At 41.5% G+C, this 15069-nt stretch overlaps 1 protein-coding gene and 1 long non-coding RNA gene across 3 annotated transcripts in view; both read left to right on the plus strand.

Annotated features, from left to right (window-relative positions):
- The window catches only part of beat-IIb (beaten path IIb), a 32248-nt gene that overhangs the window by 1082 nt on the left and 16097 nt on the right, over window positions 1–15069 (plus strand). The window contains exon 1 of one of the 2 annotated variants that reach the window (XM_064694364.1): window positions 13707–13941. The exons of the other annotated variant lie outside the window; for it this stretch is intronic. The gene's annotated coding sequence lies outside the window, so the exon portion shown is untranslated. Of the gene's footprint in view, window positions 1–13706; window positions 13942–15069 lie in introns of those variants that run through there. 2 annotated transcript variants of the gene reach the window in all.
- Window positions 4041–5394, plus strand: LOC135436453 (uncharacterized). The gene is made up of 3 exons (XR_010437533.1): window positions 4041–4465; window positions 4555–5043; window positions 5145–5394. It is a non-coding gene; the product is annotated as an uncharacterized LOC135436453 (long non-coding RNA).

The following is a 15069-nucleotide window of genomic DNA, read 5'->3' on the forward strand; positions in this document are numbered from 1 at the left end:
AGAACAGCACAAAGAAGAAGAACGTTGAAACGTTGGCAAACGGGGAAAGAAAATAAAGCAGCGTCAAGAAAATGGCTGGCAAAACTTTTGTACCGGCAAATAAAACAAAAGCCCGTCAAAGCCCGCGCGCAAAATTGTTACAGCGTACAAATAGAAAAGCCCAGCCATGCAACAGCAACAACAACAACAATAACAACAACAGCGGCAAGCTATGAAATACTTAAGCCAAAGTCGCGACACAGTCAAAGGCAAGAAGCCACATGGCTCAGCCGGATGTGCGAGGCGCCCTTTAGGAGTCGGCGTAGGGAGCTTTGCTTTTGCCCGCCCGACCCAGCAAAAAGTCTAATAAATTAAGCAATTTACATGAATTGTCGTTTGCTTTGCGCCTCCCCCACCCCAGACAACTCATTTGTATTTGGCAACAAGCAGGAGGCGTGGCCGTCGAGGGATTTGTAAAAAAAAAACAGAAAAAAGTTTGTCGCTCGTTGACAATAATTCAAGACTCGGCAAGAGCTCCCCGCTCGACAGCAGCAGCAGCAGCAGTAGCAGCAGAAGGCCGCAAGGTAGAGGGCCCTGCAATTTGTTTAATTTTATTAAATGTATCTCACTGCTGCTGTTGTCGCTGCCGCTGCTGCTCCTTGATGAGGATGTTTTTGCTGTAATTGTTGTTGCTGTTGCTGTTGTTGTTGCCATTGTTTTGCAGTTTCTGTATTTGGTTATCTGTGCGCATTTGCAAGTTTTTTATTTTTGCAGTTAAATCTTAGAAATTTATGTGCATATTTTTGCCATTTGACTTTCAGCTGTGTTTGTGCATACACATAGATACACATACTCCAGCTACTATATGTATCTGCTCAAATAAATGCCAGCTAAATGCCTGCGGGCAACTGCTGCTATTGTGGGCGTTGCTGCCGCTGCTGCTGCCGCTGCTGCTGCTGCCGCTGCTGCTGCCACTGCTGCTGCTGCATCAAGTTTCGGCGCGCTCACAGATAAGCAACAGTTAAAAGTTTTTTGCTGTCAAAACTTTTTGGCTTAGAGCTGATTCTTTCCTGTAGTTCTTGTTGCCCCTGTTGTTGTTGTTATTTTTGTTGTTGTTAGCGTCAACACGTGGCACTCGGAGCTAATCAAACTATTGATTGTTTGGCTGATTGTGGCAGCGGATTTGACTTTGACTGCGATCGTTTTTATTGCCAACGAAGCAGTGACAGGTGAAAGTTGTGGCCAACTTTCAAGTTTCTTCGCCCAGCCTGACTTTCACTTTGGCAAACTAATACCAAAAGTTTTCGCTTTTCATTTGCTCTAGCAGGAAATTGATTTTTGATGTGTTGCTCTACCTTTCCCTGCTTAGCTCTCTTTGCCTGAGCTTTGAACCCTTCAAAACTTAACTTTGTCAATTTTGTTCAGTTGCTTTCACCTTGGCTCTTGCTCTTGGCCTTGCTGAAAGCGTATCATCATCTTGTTGCTAGGTGCTAACCTCTTTGACATGCAAACAATTTTTTTCTGAGCTCGCTTTTGACACTTGTCGCAAGCTGTTTATTGATTTTGCATAAACAGGTAAACGGCGAACCGCAAAAAAATGTGGGTGTGCGGGAAAATTGAAACTCAAAGACAACACTGCTAGCGATTACTTTGCATATGTTACATAAAGTATGCGCATCATCGCAGAAGAATTTGAAGCATTTGCTATTTTTAAACAACTTGCTCCAGAGATCTAACTCGTGGCTTTGACCAGTCGAGTTGTTTTGTCAACAAACTAAATGTGGTCTACGACCTTACCTTGTAATACCCAAACAAAAGCTGTGCTGAGAAGAACTCCATGCAAACATGCACGTAAACACACTCAACTTGCTGCAGCAGACCCGAGGGCCATCTGCAAATGTTTAGAAAAGCAGTTTGCGGTGCACAAAGTTTCACTTGACACAAAATACTTAAAATGCAGCCCCTAAAATTTGCTCGTACGCTCCTCGGTGGCACCTTTAGCCAAAATAAAAAAATGTGTATAGAAAAAAATTGGTCCGAAAACTGTGTGATGCATAATTATTTTTACTAAACGCGCACATTTTTGTCACTTGCCAAGGGTAAAATGCCATTTTTGCGCTTATTTAAGCCATTGCATAAATTTCAACATAAAATGAATACCAACACACACGCAACCGCTCACACGTCATAATACAACGCACACACATATGCAAATTTACTGGCAAACGGGTGCTAAGGGCCAAGGCATGCAATTGCAGGAGCCCGCAGCAGGTCCAGCGCCATAGCATCGTAATGTTGGTGGCCTCCTTACGAAGAGGCAGACGTGCTTCAGATGTTTAGCACATACACATACACACACACACACACACACACACACACATACACGCGCGCCCACGCACCCACTCACACATGCGCTCACATTGAAGCTCGCTTCAATGTCAAAGTTTCGCCAGGAATGTGTGGAAAATTATTTTGCGATATAACGCGCGAATGAAAAATGTATAAAATATTCAAAGAAGCATTTTACATTTCAGCGACAGGACGAAGAGCACTCCTGAAATTACAGGCACCCGAAAACTGGTTGGGCAAAATAAAATATTCAAAATTTGGAAACAATTCATGTGAATGCAAAACTCGTTGGCAATTTATGAAATGAAGGAGATTCGAAGTGAAAATGAGCGCGGAGTTAGCCAATTTGTAAATTTCGAGTCTTTAAACTTAAGCGATAACGACAGCGACGTTTCAGTCGTGAGGCTGGCAGCCATTGCACACATTAATAAAAAATAAATAAAACATAAAAAAGGAAAAGCCAAAAACTGATTTAAGTTTTAAGCGTTTGACGCTTTACAACCACAATGTCGACACAAAGTTTCACATACAAACCCCAGCAAAAACAGGAGGGAACAGCAATTTCATTGCCATGTTAACCCAAGTCATAAAGTCAAGGATGAAATGCAAAGTGCCGAAGTTTTAATTTAAATTTGCCAAGCTCCGCACTAAAAGTAACGAAGGCATTCACAAAAAAAAAGTAACAAAGTCCAAATAACCTAACTAAAGAAAAGCCATGCGCTTAAAAAACCACAAAATAAGCTGAAACAACAAAATCTACAAAAGCACACCACAAGTAGGGAAGCTGCAATTTTCAAACACCCTGCCCAGCTTAAAAATAATATATTTAAGTATGCAGTATTTTAGCTAAACAAAAGCTGAATTTTGATAAAATGTTACTATCTCAATATTCCACTATCCCACCGACACAAAACTTATCTTTCCTATAACAGGTTGCTTGAAAAAATTCTTCTATGTAAGGTAACATTTTCATCGGTTGGCTAATAGTATGGCAAACCGACAAGAAAACTTCCGCGAACCGCTAACAATAACCCAACCTTACTCTCAATGGATCCAATAACTCAACTAAGTCTCAAAAGAAGAACATGATATAGAGCTTGCACACACTGCTTGGATTCGGAAACAGAAAAAACGCCGAGAATTACGATGCCTTTGAGTAACACACTCTCAGAGGTTCCTGAAAAACCGCGGCTGTTATCTGCATAACTCATACGCACAGTGTGTCCGCGTTAGTGGTCGCCAAGCGGCAGCATTTTTGCATTGCCCCAGCACCCCCCCGACTGCAGCCAGATGCTTTATCCTAGCTGGGAACGCACAACGTGGAATTGATCCAAGAGCTGCAAAAATTTGCAACACATAGCGTATGCTCTCACACACTCGCACACATACATACATGGGTACCAGCTTGCACGTTAATACACCCGCAACTCGGGCTTGTTGCACTTTCAGCTTACTTCAATCTGACCAGGGTTTTTTACTTGGTCCTCTTCGCCAAAGGAAGCTCTCTGTATTTGGGCTTATTGACTTTTTTCGCTGAACTATGTGAAAAGCGTTGGCTTAAAGTTTGCCTAAGGTGTTATCGTAAATATTTTGAATTTGTTCATTAAAGTCTAACAAAATGTTGTTCTAACAAAATGTTGTAACAAAATGTTGGTTTATAATGCTAGATGTGAGGGAGGCCGTCTATCGATTGGCATTAGCTTTGTATTATATTTCCTGTAAGACTTTACTTTAAAAAAACAAAAGTATTCAAGACACACTCTTGGTTTTTTCTTTCGACTTTTCCAATGCGCTTTTCGCTTTGTAGATCCAAGTCATTTGGCGTTCTTCTGTTGTTTCAGTTTCGCAGCATCAACATGACTGCTTGGTCGCTAAAATGAATGTCTGGAATGAATGACTGACTGGTGACAGAATGCCTAACTGACGGGCAACACGGAACGAACTGTTGTGGAGCCTGAAGTTCTTTGACTAATGAGGACGCATTGGATATATACGCAGTGCGCGTCGCATGTCAATAAGCCACAGCAGCTACAGTAACAGCAGCAGGAGTAGCAACAACAAAAAGAAAACCCTAGGCGAGTATGTTCCAATCGGAGATAGCTAAGGATGTCTAACACACATTCAACCTCATGAATATGTATGTGTATTAAGCTGCAGAAAGAAACTCGGCTCCGAGCTACAGAAAAAAGAATGCTTTGACGCAGGAATTTAATTGTCGGATTCTAGGATTGAAACTGATCAGGAAAACATAATTTATAGGAAGATATCAACGTGGTACCCAGATTTCTTCGAGTTATCTTTAAAGAGTGTACAGGGTATAATACCAAAACAACGGCAAAGCAAAGTTACGGCACATATAGCACAAAAGAAAAAAGTGCTAACAGGGGGAATGTGTGACAAAAGGCGGATCCCCAATAAAATGAGGACGTGCCGCTGATAGCAGGTAAATCCAAGCCTGCATACTTTGGGGAATGGTGACATATTGGATACGCTGCTCCTGCCCTGTCTGGCGCAATATACACAGGGGAGCCGTAAAGTATTTGTTAGTGGAGCAACTTAAGAAGTAGGCAAAAAAGTTGCCAAAGTCACAAATCATTCAATTTGCCATTCAGCCTGGAGAAACTTGAGAAAATGTTGTGTGAAGTTGCTCGAAAAGAAAAAAGAAGTTGCTGTTCCAACTGTCAAACTATGCTATACTAAACTATACTAGACTACGTAAATGTCATCCAATTTGCATTCATATAATTTGTGACAGTAGAGCAGCAAATGCTCTGCTGCTAATTACAGTCATCTCTCCTTATTTTCTTCTTCTCCAGCACTCAGATACAATGACAGATGAGACACACATGGAATTAAAAGTGAGGGAACATAAAAAAAAGAGACAATAAAGAAAGCAAGGCTTTGGCATTCACTGGGACTGAGTGGCAAATGAAACTTTCACAAATGATTGAGTCAATGATGGTGCCATTAAAAGTCGCAAATTGTTGTTTTTGTTTCAATAACGTGTATGTGTGTGGGTTTGTGTTTCTGCGTGTATTTGTGTGCGTGTGTTTGTGTGTGCCAATTATAAATGTTAGACTCGGTATTTGACATTCTAGAAACGGAAACACGCCAAGAGATTTATTTTTGATATTTCCGCTTTAGTGCGGTAACAGCAACAACAAAAACAGCAACAACAACAGCATCAACAACAAAAACAGCAACAACAACAGCATCAACAACAACAACAAGCAGCTCAACAACATGAGCAACAATATGAGAGAACAGCGAATGCTCTGAAACTTTTTCGATAAAAATGTAAATTTATTGGGTATGTGTAACAAACAAGCTGAAGCTTATGCATGTGTGCACACTGGTACATGTGTGTGTGTCTGTGTGTGTGTGTGTGTGTGTGCGTGTATGATGAGCAAACGAATGACAATAACGTTGATGACGCTGACGTACATGTGGTGGGAGCGTGGAAAAGATGTCGGTGGGTTTTCTGGCCATGGACGACTGGGTGATGATCTCTGCCCATCATGCACGACTGGCTGAATCATATTTTTATGATTTTTTATTGACGCATTTTGATATGCCAGTTAACAATTCATTCATTGACTTCGATGTTATTTGTGTATGATTATTGTTTATATTGTAAGTTCGGGATCGCATGCGTGCAGACTTTTTAGTAGTTGATGCTTGTTTTCGCTTATTGTACGCAACTTATCTGTTTTATGTTGCGCTACAAATTATTCACAAAAACTTTGGTTATAACGTACAAAATTTATCACATAAAATCAAGAAATAAACATGTTGGACCCCGGACACACCAATAGAATTAGTCGTAGGCACAAGTGAAATAAAAACTTTCTTTTACAACTGAGTTAAGTAAGGACCAAGACTATGAAATCACGTTAACCGCCGAGCTTAATGTTGAGTACTTCATGTAAAAATTTCAATAAGGTCAAAGCTATATTAATTTTATTTTTCCAAATTTATTTTTGATTAATTTTTTTTTTAAACAAGTCAAAACCAAATTTGTTGGTCACTTTCCTATATTTACATCATCCAGAGTATTTGTTTCCCTCTCAGTGCTCGGCCAGTCAAAAGTGAGTTTTTCAATAATAAATAAAGCTATTTGTAATACTACGTGAAAGTGGAGGACCCGCCGCAGATTCCACTTCACTTCGATCCACTTCTTGCGTGTGTTTAATAAAATAATTAACGCTTTAATCGAGTAAACAAACAATTGAACAAACAAACAGCACGACGCTTCGCGGTAAATGAAATACTATATATCAATTTTTCATGGAGCTGTTGTCAGATGCTGTGAACTGCGCTTGGACTATAAATTAATCAATGAATTGCATTTAAAAGTAATAAATTTTTGAAGCAGGCGCTTAAACTGATAAGCACACAAAATTAATAATGCACACAATCAGCGGTAATCGCAGTGAAATGCAAACAATAAACAATGGATATTAAAAAAAAAAAAAATCAAAAAAGAAGGGCGATGCAAGCAAAGAAGAAGAAAAAAAGGATGTTACCCAATTTTACAAACATCTCAATTCGCAGGCAGAGGACACAACGGACAAAGGATGACAAAGACGACAGAGTGCTATTATGTTGAAATTATGCGTTACAAAGTCAGAAGCAAACAGTTGGACAATGAAGGGACAGCACATATCCCTTACCATATCTGCTTAAGATGCAGCCAGAGGAGTCTTTTAAGTGTGATGCGAGGGTAAAACATATTTTTAAATCAAAGTGAAAGAAAGCAAACCGCTATTAGGCCACATCAAGCAGGGCGGCAGGCCGTTGGCGGCGGTTAAATCCAAAAAGGTTACAAATAGCCAACATAAAAAAGTTTATTGGTGCAAAGGATTGAAAACAACGGCCGGTCCGGCGACAGGACACGCACAAGGACGCACAAGAACGGCCAGAACGTACCGTGCATGCCAAATCGCTGCCTTAGTATGCCTTGCCCCAATAATATGCTCAATGGTTGCCAGAGTCGTATTTATTGTTGTTTATGTGCCCCGGATCTGAATGCCAGCCCAGTCGAAACTGTCATTGTCCGAAATGAAACCCGCAAACGCCTTTGATTTTCATTTTTCGCTTCAGATTCAGGGCTTTTCGCTTTTCGCCTTTCGCCTTTCGATTTTCGATTGCTTTTGTTAGCCGTTGTTAAAAAACATTTATGCGCCATAATCAAAAGCAATGCGACACCCACACATGTTGCTATTGTTATAGCCACAATTTTTGTTGTTCTTGTTGTTGTTATTGTTGCTGATGTTGTTACTGTTGCTATAGTGGCGAGTTCACACAGTTCAGTTCAGTTCAGTTCTGGACAAGGTTATGGCATTTGATTATTGCCTAGGATTAGGCTATAATTGTGTATCGCATTTCGTTATTTGTTTTCATTCCACATTCTCCCCGCATCGCCAAAGGCTCTTCAACTCCAAAATGCTGCCATAAGCTGCGCTTATAATGCGCTCAGCGCTCTGTCATTGACTTTGGCGGATAAAGGGGGAAGCGTTTGAATAAATGCTGCAATAGGTTGTGATGAGCTTCAAAGCCGATAAGTCCAACAAATTGATGCGTTTAATAATCCGCCCCTTTAATATACGCTGCGTATGAGTTATATTATGCCAGAGTCAACGAGCTGCGCTCAAGCTGGGCGGTAAACACAGCATAAACTCCGGAATGAAACCGCTCATTTACACTCAAACAATCTCAACTGAGCAGCAGCAGCTGGGCAGCCAGTTTCGGGAATTGGCTTGAAAATTTCAGGCATATTTGGTAACGGGTCATTAAATACGGAAATTGAGTCAACAAAGTCAAAACGCCAAGCAGGAAGGAAATACACAAGCCACAAATATACACACACGCTTTCATCCAGTTACATTCACAAAAGAACTCGACAGGGTTTTTGCGGCTACCAAGAGTTGAGTCTAGAGTGAAGATTCTTCGGCTTGGCTGCTCTGTTTTTTTTTTTTTGCAGCTACTGCTATGATTTTGATTATGTAACATTTGGATGTGACCAGCACACACACGTGCACAAGCACACGCATAGCAAAGGTCGGTAATTGCTGCCACTGAAAAGAGCAACAGCGGCAGATTTCTTCTTCTTTCGATTGGCTGCCAATAACAGAGAAACGCTTCCATGCACAATACGATAACAGTAAGAAGACATGTGTATGTGTTTGTTCTTGTGCGTGTATGTATGTTTCTGTGTGAGTCAAAGGTTACCCAATTGGATTCAAAGAGCATACGTCTGTATTGACTGTCGGTCAGGCGGATGATGCAAAACGTATTTCGCATTCACATATTTAAATTTCTCCAATTTTCGCTCTGTTTATTTTTTGTTTTGCAAATCAATAGCAGTTGTCTTGAGGTTTCTGTAGATATTTTTGTAGTCACATAACCCAAACATCTTTATGGGCACTTTGGGCCTCAGGTATGGCCTCACGCAATTGCCCCATAGAGACGTTTCCCCTTGCCCCACAACCACAGTTTGAGCTGCTGGACAAGAAGATACCTTTGATGCACTAGAGAAAACTTTCAAAGTTAACTCTTTAGCAGATAATTAGTGTAAACAAACGCCCATCTGAAATGAAATACCCTACTTATTTTTGCTTATTGCGCAAGATTTTCACAGCAGGAGAGCGAAAATCTTTAGCGACTACCATGACTACCATTGTAAGCTGTGAATGGTTTGGGTATTCTAAGTTTGCTTAACAAACTTCTTCCTTTGCCCTGGCTTTGCCCCACGTCCTACTGTACACCCCCGAATGTTCATAAAATATTTATTATTACAACGATTATACAAAGAGTTCGTTTTATGCAAAACTTTAGCGATGCATCAGCAAAAAACGAAGAAATTATTGTGGAACCTGCAGATAAGGGTATAAGGGATCTACGCACTTCACATTTATGCATCCATTTAAATTATGTACAAAACAACACAAGCTCAAGCGCAGGAATGCAAGTGGATAATGCCCTTGATTAGATGAGGTTTACAAGAGAACTTATTCTTCCACTCTGCAGGCACGACAACAAAAGACTCACGCAGCAATTCAATTTATCAAAAGCAGCGCTCGGATGTATGCCATAAACATAATTAAAATGTTTTTAATTTGCGTTTACCGAGTGGCAAGAAAATTAACTTTTCAGCATTGTTGGCGACAATTTCATGCAGGAGCTGACACTCGTTCGAGCCAAAAGCAGGGAATGGCTGGGCCACGGTTCGGTAAGGGCTACAACAAGCGCAATTAACATATTTTATCAATCTTTTCACGTTGCCTCTCGCCACTGCCCGTCCACACTTACGCAATTTAAATAACTCAAGTGGCAAACGGCACATCACAAGGACACTCGACACAGGCGCAGACATACGAGCATCATCAGGCAAGCAGACAGACTGCAAGGCTGGGAAGCTGGGAGGCTAGCAGGCAGGCAGGCAGCCATTCACATAAAAACATTAACACTTTGCGCGCGTGTGTATGTGTGTGTAGGCCAGGTGCAGAGAGCGCGGGGTCAAAGTTGGCCAGGCCACATTAAGCTCAGCCGGTTTTTTCCCGGGTCACTGGGGCCACAAGGTCGCCCCGCATTACGCACTTGGCCAAGTAAGACATAAGGCGGATAAACAGGACGCGAACTCAGCGGATACGCGGGCCAAAACCAAACACATAAATTACACTTTAATTTTGCAGCATTTTTGGCCACGGCTTATAAATCAACAACATGGCTCTGGAAGGGGCACCAGCAAAACCAAAAAAAATACAAAAAAACAAAATATGAGCAAGTGCCGCCATGGAGCGACAGCTGCTGCCTGGGTCGTGCTTTTCGCCTGCCTGCCAGGTCCTGGGCCATGGGCAATATTGAAATTTCAATTTAATTACATGCATTGAGCGGAGCGAAGGCACTCCACGCTGCCCGCCAGTTGCCAACAAAATGAGCTGTTGGGCAAGAGCAACAACAACGCCAACAACAACAATACCAATAGAAACCAAAAAATTGAAGTGCACTGCGGTTAAAGCTTAATTTGTTAAGATAATTGTGCTCAAATTGTATTATTATGAAATGGGCATCCGCTTTTGGGTGCTTTGCTCTTCTCGCACTTATTATCAAAATTAGATTTCAAGTGCGCCTCGACCACAGCCTGGCTTAACTTTGACCTTAACGGCCGTAACTCAGTTCGGCTCTTTGCGTAATTGGATAATGGGCGAGATTTGGCTGAAACGAAAACGAAAGCCCAGCAAATCCAATTAGCTGCGACCAGAGCTGATGCCATTGAAACTTTCTTCCGTTACGCATTAAGTATATGAACCAGAGAGGGCAAAAGTGTCAAAGATTTAATAGTCGTGCTTGTTGTAATCTAAACTCAACCAAAATCCCTTAAAATAAGAACACGCTTTCAATACCATTTTATAAAAGTGATAGAACCTGGCAAATTAAATCAAGCGTTGGCAAAATATATAACACTAGCGGGTATAACCCGGCCTTCCCCGTGGTACGTATAAAATAAATAAACCTCATGGAAATCGAATGAGATTTGACCGATTTATGGGAGTGGGAAATTTCGACCTATGTCTATATTGGAGGTACCGTTTTCATATGAATTTTGACCAAGATTAATGTGTCCGAATATATATGCTTAAATTGATCTAGAGGTCAAACCATGAAGAAAGAGCCAAACCTCGTGGAAATCGAATGAGATATGACTGAGTTATGGGAGTCGGAAATTTCGACCTATGTCTATATAGGATTTTTACCCCTTTTAACGTGCATCTTCTTCACATAAGGTAACTACAGTGAAAATGGTAGCTTCCTAGCGCTTACGGCTTGGGCTGTGCGTTGATTCCTTATCAGTCAGTCAATCAGTCAGTCAGTCAGGACAAACAGTTTTATATATAGAAAGATGCAGTTTTATAATATGAAGAATCTTTTTTTTCCCTACCAAAACTGAACTGCCTGTCAGGTTGCGTTAACATCTAAGTTTGTAAATTAGGAGTAAATTAGCAGAGCAGTAAGAAACATAATATATAGCAAAATTAAGGAAGTCGGAATAATAAATCTCGGGCTATTTATTTAATGGTATCCAATGGAATCCTATTAAAATTTAACTATCTAGAAAAATTATTAACAAAAAAAATATAATTTGGCTTGCGCAGCGCTTAGCCAGAACTTTGCACAATCGGCAACTTATTCGTTTTTCTGTTTAATATTAATAGGGGCGTTCAAAGGGTCAACGAGGCGTGTCCCCAACAACAATGCAACCCATTCTGTCGAATTCTGGGTAATGCTTTTAATTAATTCTTAGCAGAAGAGCAAAAGGCAAAACAAAAGTCGCGAATCGAGTCGAGGCAAAGATTCAAAGTCAAGTTGCCTGCAGCAGCGAATACATGAAATAAAAATATTATGAATAAAATCCATTCATGCAAAAGTCGCCCGAAACCCGACCGCAAGTGCGCCACTTTGGCATGAATGCATGTATGCAAGTGTGTATGTGAGTGTGGTGGCTGTGGCTCGTTAAGGCAACCACATGCCGCTCGCAGCAGGGCGGGCGAAATCAATTTTAAAGTGAATTTAATAAAAGTGCATTTATGCGCATTTTGTGGCAATTAAATGCAATGTAAATGTTGGCCAAACTGAGGCTTCACTGTGAATACTGGCACATTTAAACACATGTCGCCTGGTCGCCTCGACGCCCTGCCCTCCGGCTCCGACTAAATGTGGTGGGGGAGATCAGGCACACCAGGCACGTGGTGTAATTAAGCTGATGTGCAAGTCTTTCACGTGGTGCGAACATTGCCAGCAGCAGGCAATTAAATTGATGCCTGAACAGACAGCTTAACCCACAATTTTGGGCGCTTTCTGGCGCGACAGATTTATGACAATCGCGCTAAGCAACTCTGAGGAGCTCGCTGGCTAATCTAGGTGACGGCTGGAGGGGAGGGATGGCCGGGTGCTGAGTTCGGCTCACCTGGCAACTGCCGTCGCTGGTCGTAAATGTGCGAGCCAAACACTTTGAAATAAACATTTCAATTTGTTGCCACCGCTGCTGTGGCAATTTGGTGTGAAAAACTTGTAGATATTTTTAGATGTCGCCTTCTGCCGACTCCTCGCCGGCTGGCTGCTCGCCGATTTTATGACCACGTGACGGGAACATCTTCGTGCCAATTGCATGGCAGGCGAAATGTGTCAAGTGAGCGGTGACTGATGTAGCGAGTAACAAGCAGACGCACCACCATCAACCACCAGCAGCACCAGCGACTTCGACAGCAGCGCCCGCGGCACAGTGAAGCACATAAGCTGCAATTGCATAAAAAAAAATCGTTCATTGTAGAACAACACATGACTGAAGAGAGCAGAACAGCAGAGGTGGGGGGTTCACTTAAAAAGACGTTGCCTTCATTGCGGCAATTGTCTGAGCCAGTTAGCTGCAGTCGCTCCCTGAGAAATACTGTCACTGTCAATGTCTCCTTGCCAGAGCTTGGCAATAATTTGTTTATGGACCTGTCTTTTGGGTTAGGAGCATGCTGCGTTCTCCCGCCCAAATACATTACACGCGCAATGTTAATCTGCTTTTAATTAAAAGCAAGGAACAATGCTCTAAGCAGCTTATACTTGCCCCCTGCTGGAGCCTGGCCCAACTTAACTCAACTCAACTCGACCCTACAGCAGAGCCGACTAATTGCCATTTGTTTTGGCTGCCTGGCTTTTATTGTATGTGGCATTGCAGCCACATAAAAGGCGTTTGTTTCTGGCCAAGTGTGATACTGCCAAGACATGTGCCTACAGCGCCAGGAGTTGAATAGGCTGGGTGCGATGTCAATTACAATACAAATGTGTTCACTGACAATGACACGAAATGAATGACAATGAGCATATGTATTGAAGGAACCGGGGATGAGAAAACTATATGTATGCAAGCGTCGCATGAAGACAATTAGCATGAAAATATCTAAGCGGCATTTTCAGAACAAATTAAATTGGTCTAAAAAATGCAATATGTATGTACATCGATCAAAAATTACCCAAACTTCTCGTGCTTGTATTTTTTTTCACTCTCTCGCTCTCTTTCTCTCTATCGCTCTCTCTCTCTCTCGCTCTCTCACTCTTTCCCTTTTTCTCTCTCTCTCTCATTCTCTCTGTTTCTCTCTCATGCACCATATTTTTCTCTCACACTGTCACTCCCAAACTAACGAAAATCGCATAGAAAGGAGTTATTTAATAGTGATATCAGTAGCATGAAGTCCACATAAATAAATCAAAATATTACGAAAAAATTTATCAAAAATATATAATTCCATTAAAGTCTCCTCGTCGCCAAACGAATAATGATTGATGACAAAATATTAAGTAAAATCAATCAAGCTATGAAACAAGTTCAACTTTGACTAAAAAAATACCATGGCCGTGTAAAATATGTCAAAGACAATTAATTATAAAATTCATAAAGCGAACCCAAACGCCCACAAAAACAACCGAAAAACAAATAACAGAAACAGGACGAACCAAATGTATGAAAAATGCGGCTGACAAAATTGTCTTTCATAATAATTTGTACAAACAAATGCGATTGGGAGGCGGGGGGTGGTTCAGACCGCCTGTCAGTACGATACAAAGGTAGGAATAAATCAGTTGTAATGGAGGTGGCGGGTGCGGCAATAATTAAAAAAAACGATGTTTTCGTAAAAATACCAGACAAAAACAATATCAATATTATAGGCCCATCCTATGTAGACAGTAAAAATAATGTTTGCAGGCGAGAGCAATAATAATGTTGCTGCAAACACGTGTTTACAGCAGCAATGCGATGCGACCGCAGAGCAGCAGCAACAACAGCAGCAACAGCTGGGTGCAGACAATGACCCCGGCCGCACTTCCCCGAGATGCGTCTGTGTGCACATTTTAATCAATAAACAAACGTAAAAATATGACAAACAAATTAATAAAATGCAACAACACAAAAGATTGAAGCAAAGTTCGGGGGCGGCGCACACACAATGACAAAATGTGATAAATGAAGCCGCGCGTAGGCCTGCCAATGACAATGGAACAGCACCGACAACAAGGGCTGTCAGTACGGAGGCAGCCTCTGACTAAATATAGATGCCCCTCCACCCTCTTCAACGGCATGCATTGTCGTGTAATTGTGACAATTTGGTCCCATACAAATGGGATAATAAATGTTGAGCGTAGGAAATGATGTGTGAAGTGCAGCCGATCTGCCACCCTTTCCTCAACCCAAACCCAACCCTTTTATAGTTGCCGGAAGTGATTTCTGGCTCAACTGAACGGCCAATCGCTGGTTTAACTAGACTGCAATCCTATAACGAGGCATTATGCGAAATGCCGCTGCTTCATTATTGCGCCGAGTTCCAACAATAACCAAATTATTAAGCGAGGCAGAGATCACCAACTTTGAGATACTCTATATAGAATCTGTAGTTTTCGAAAGTATTCGTCAAGTATTGCCGAACCAAAGTTGAATTCATATCATAAAAAGAATTTGTATAAAAGACAATTCATATCTATGATATACCCTCTCTGCACATTATTCATATTTGAGTTTTTCTTTCCAACTTGGGTGCTGCGAACAGCAATTCCCCGTTATGCGCAGCCACGCCTCTTAGCTGGACTGAGCCTCCACCAAACGGGGTACAACGGGTTGGAATGACGACATCAAGGGATAAAGGCAACAACAATTTGTAGCCACGATGCCAACGGGCAGATGAGGAAGATGCAGAGCTT

This window comes from Drosophila montana, unplaced genomic scaffold, assembly GCF_035044405.1.
Source record: "Drosophila montana isolate Dmon_TW-CO22-7 unplaced genomic scaffold, ASM3504440v1 contig_3733_1, whole genome shotgun sequence".
In the NCBI taxonomy this organism is placed as follows: Eukaryota; Metazoa; Arthropoda; class Insecta; order Diptera; family Drosophilidae; genus Drosophila; species Drosophila montana.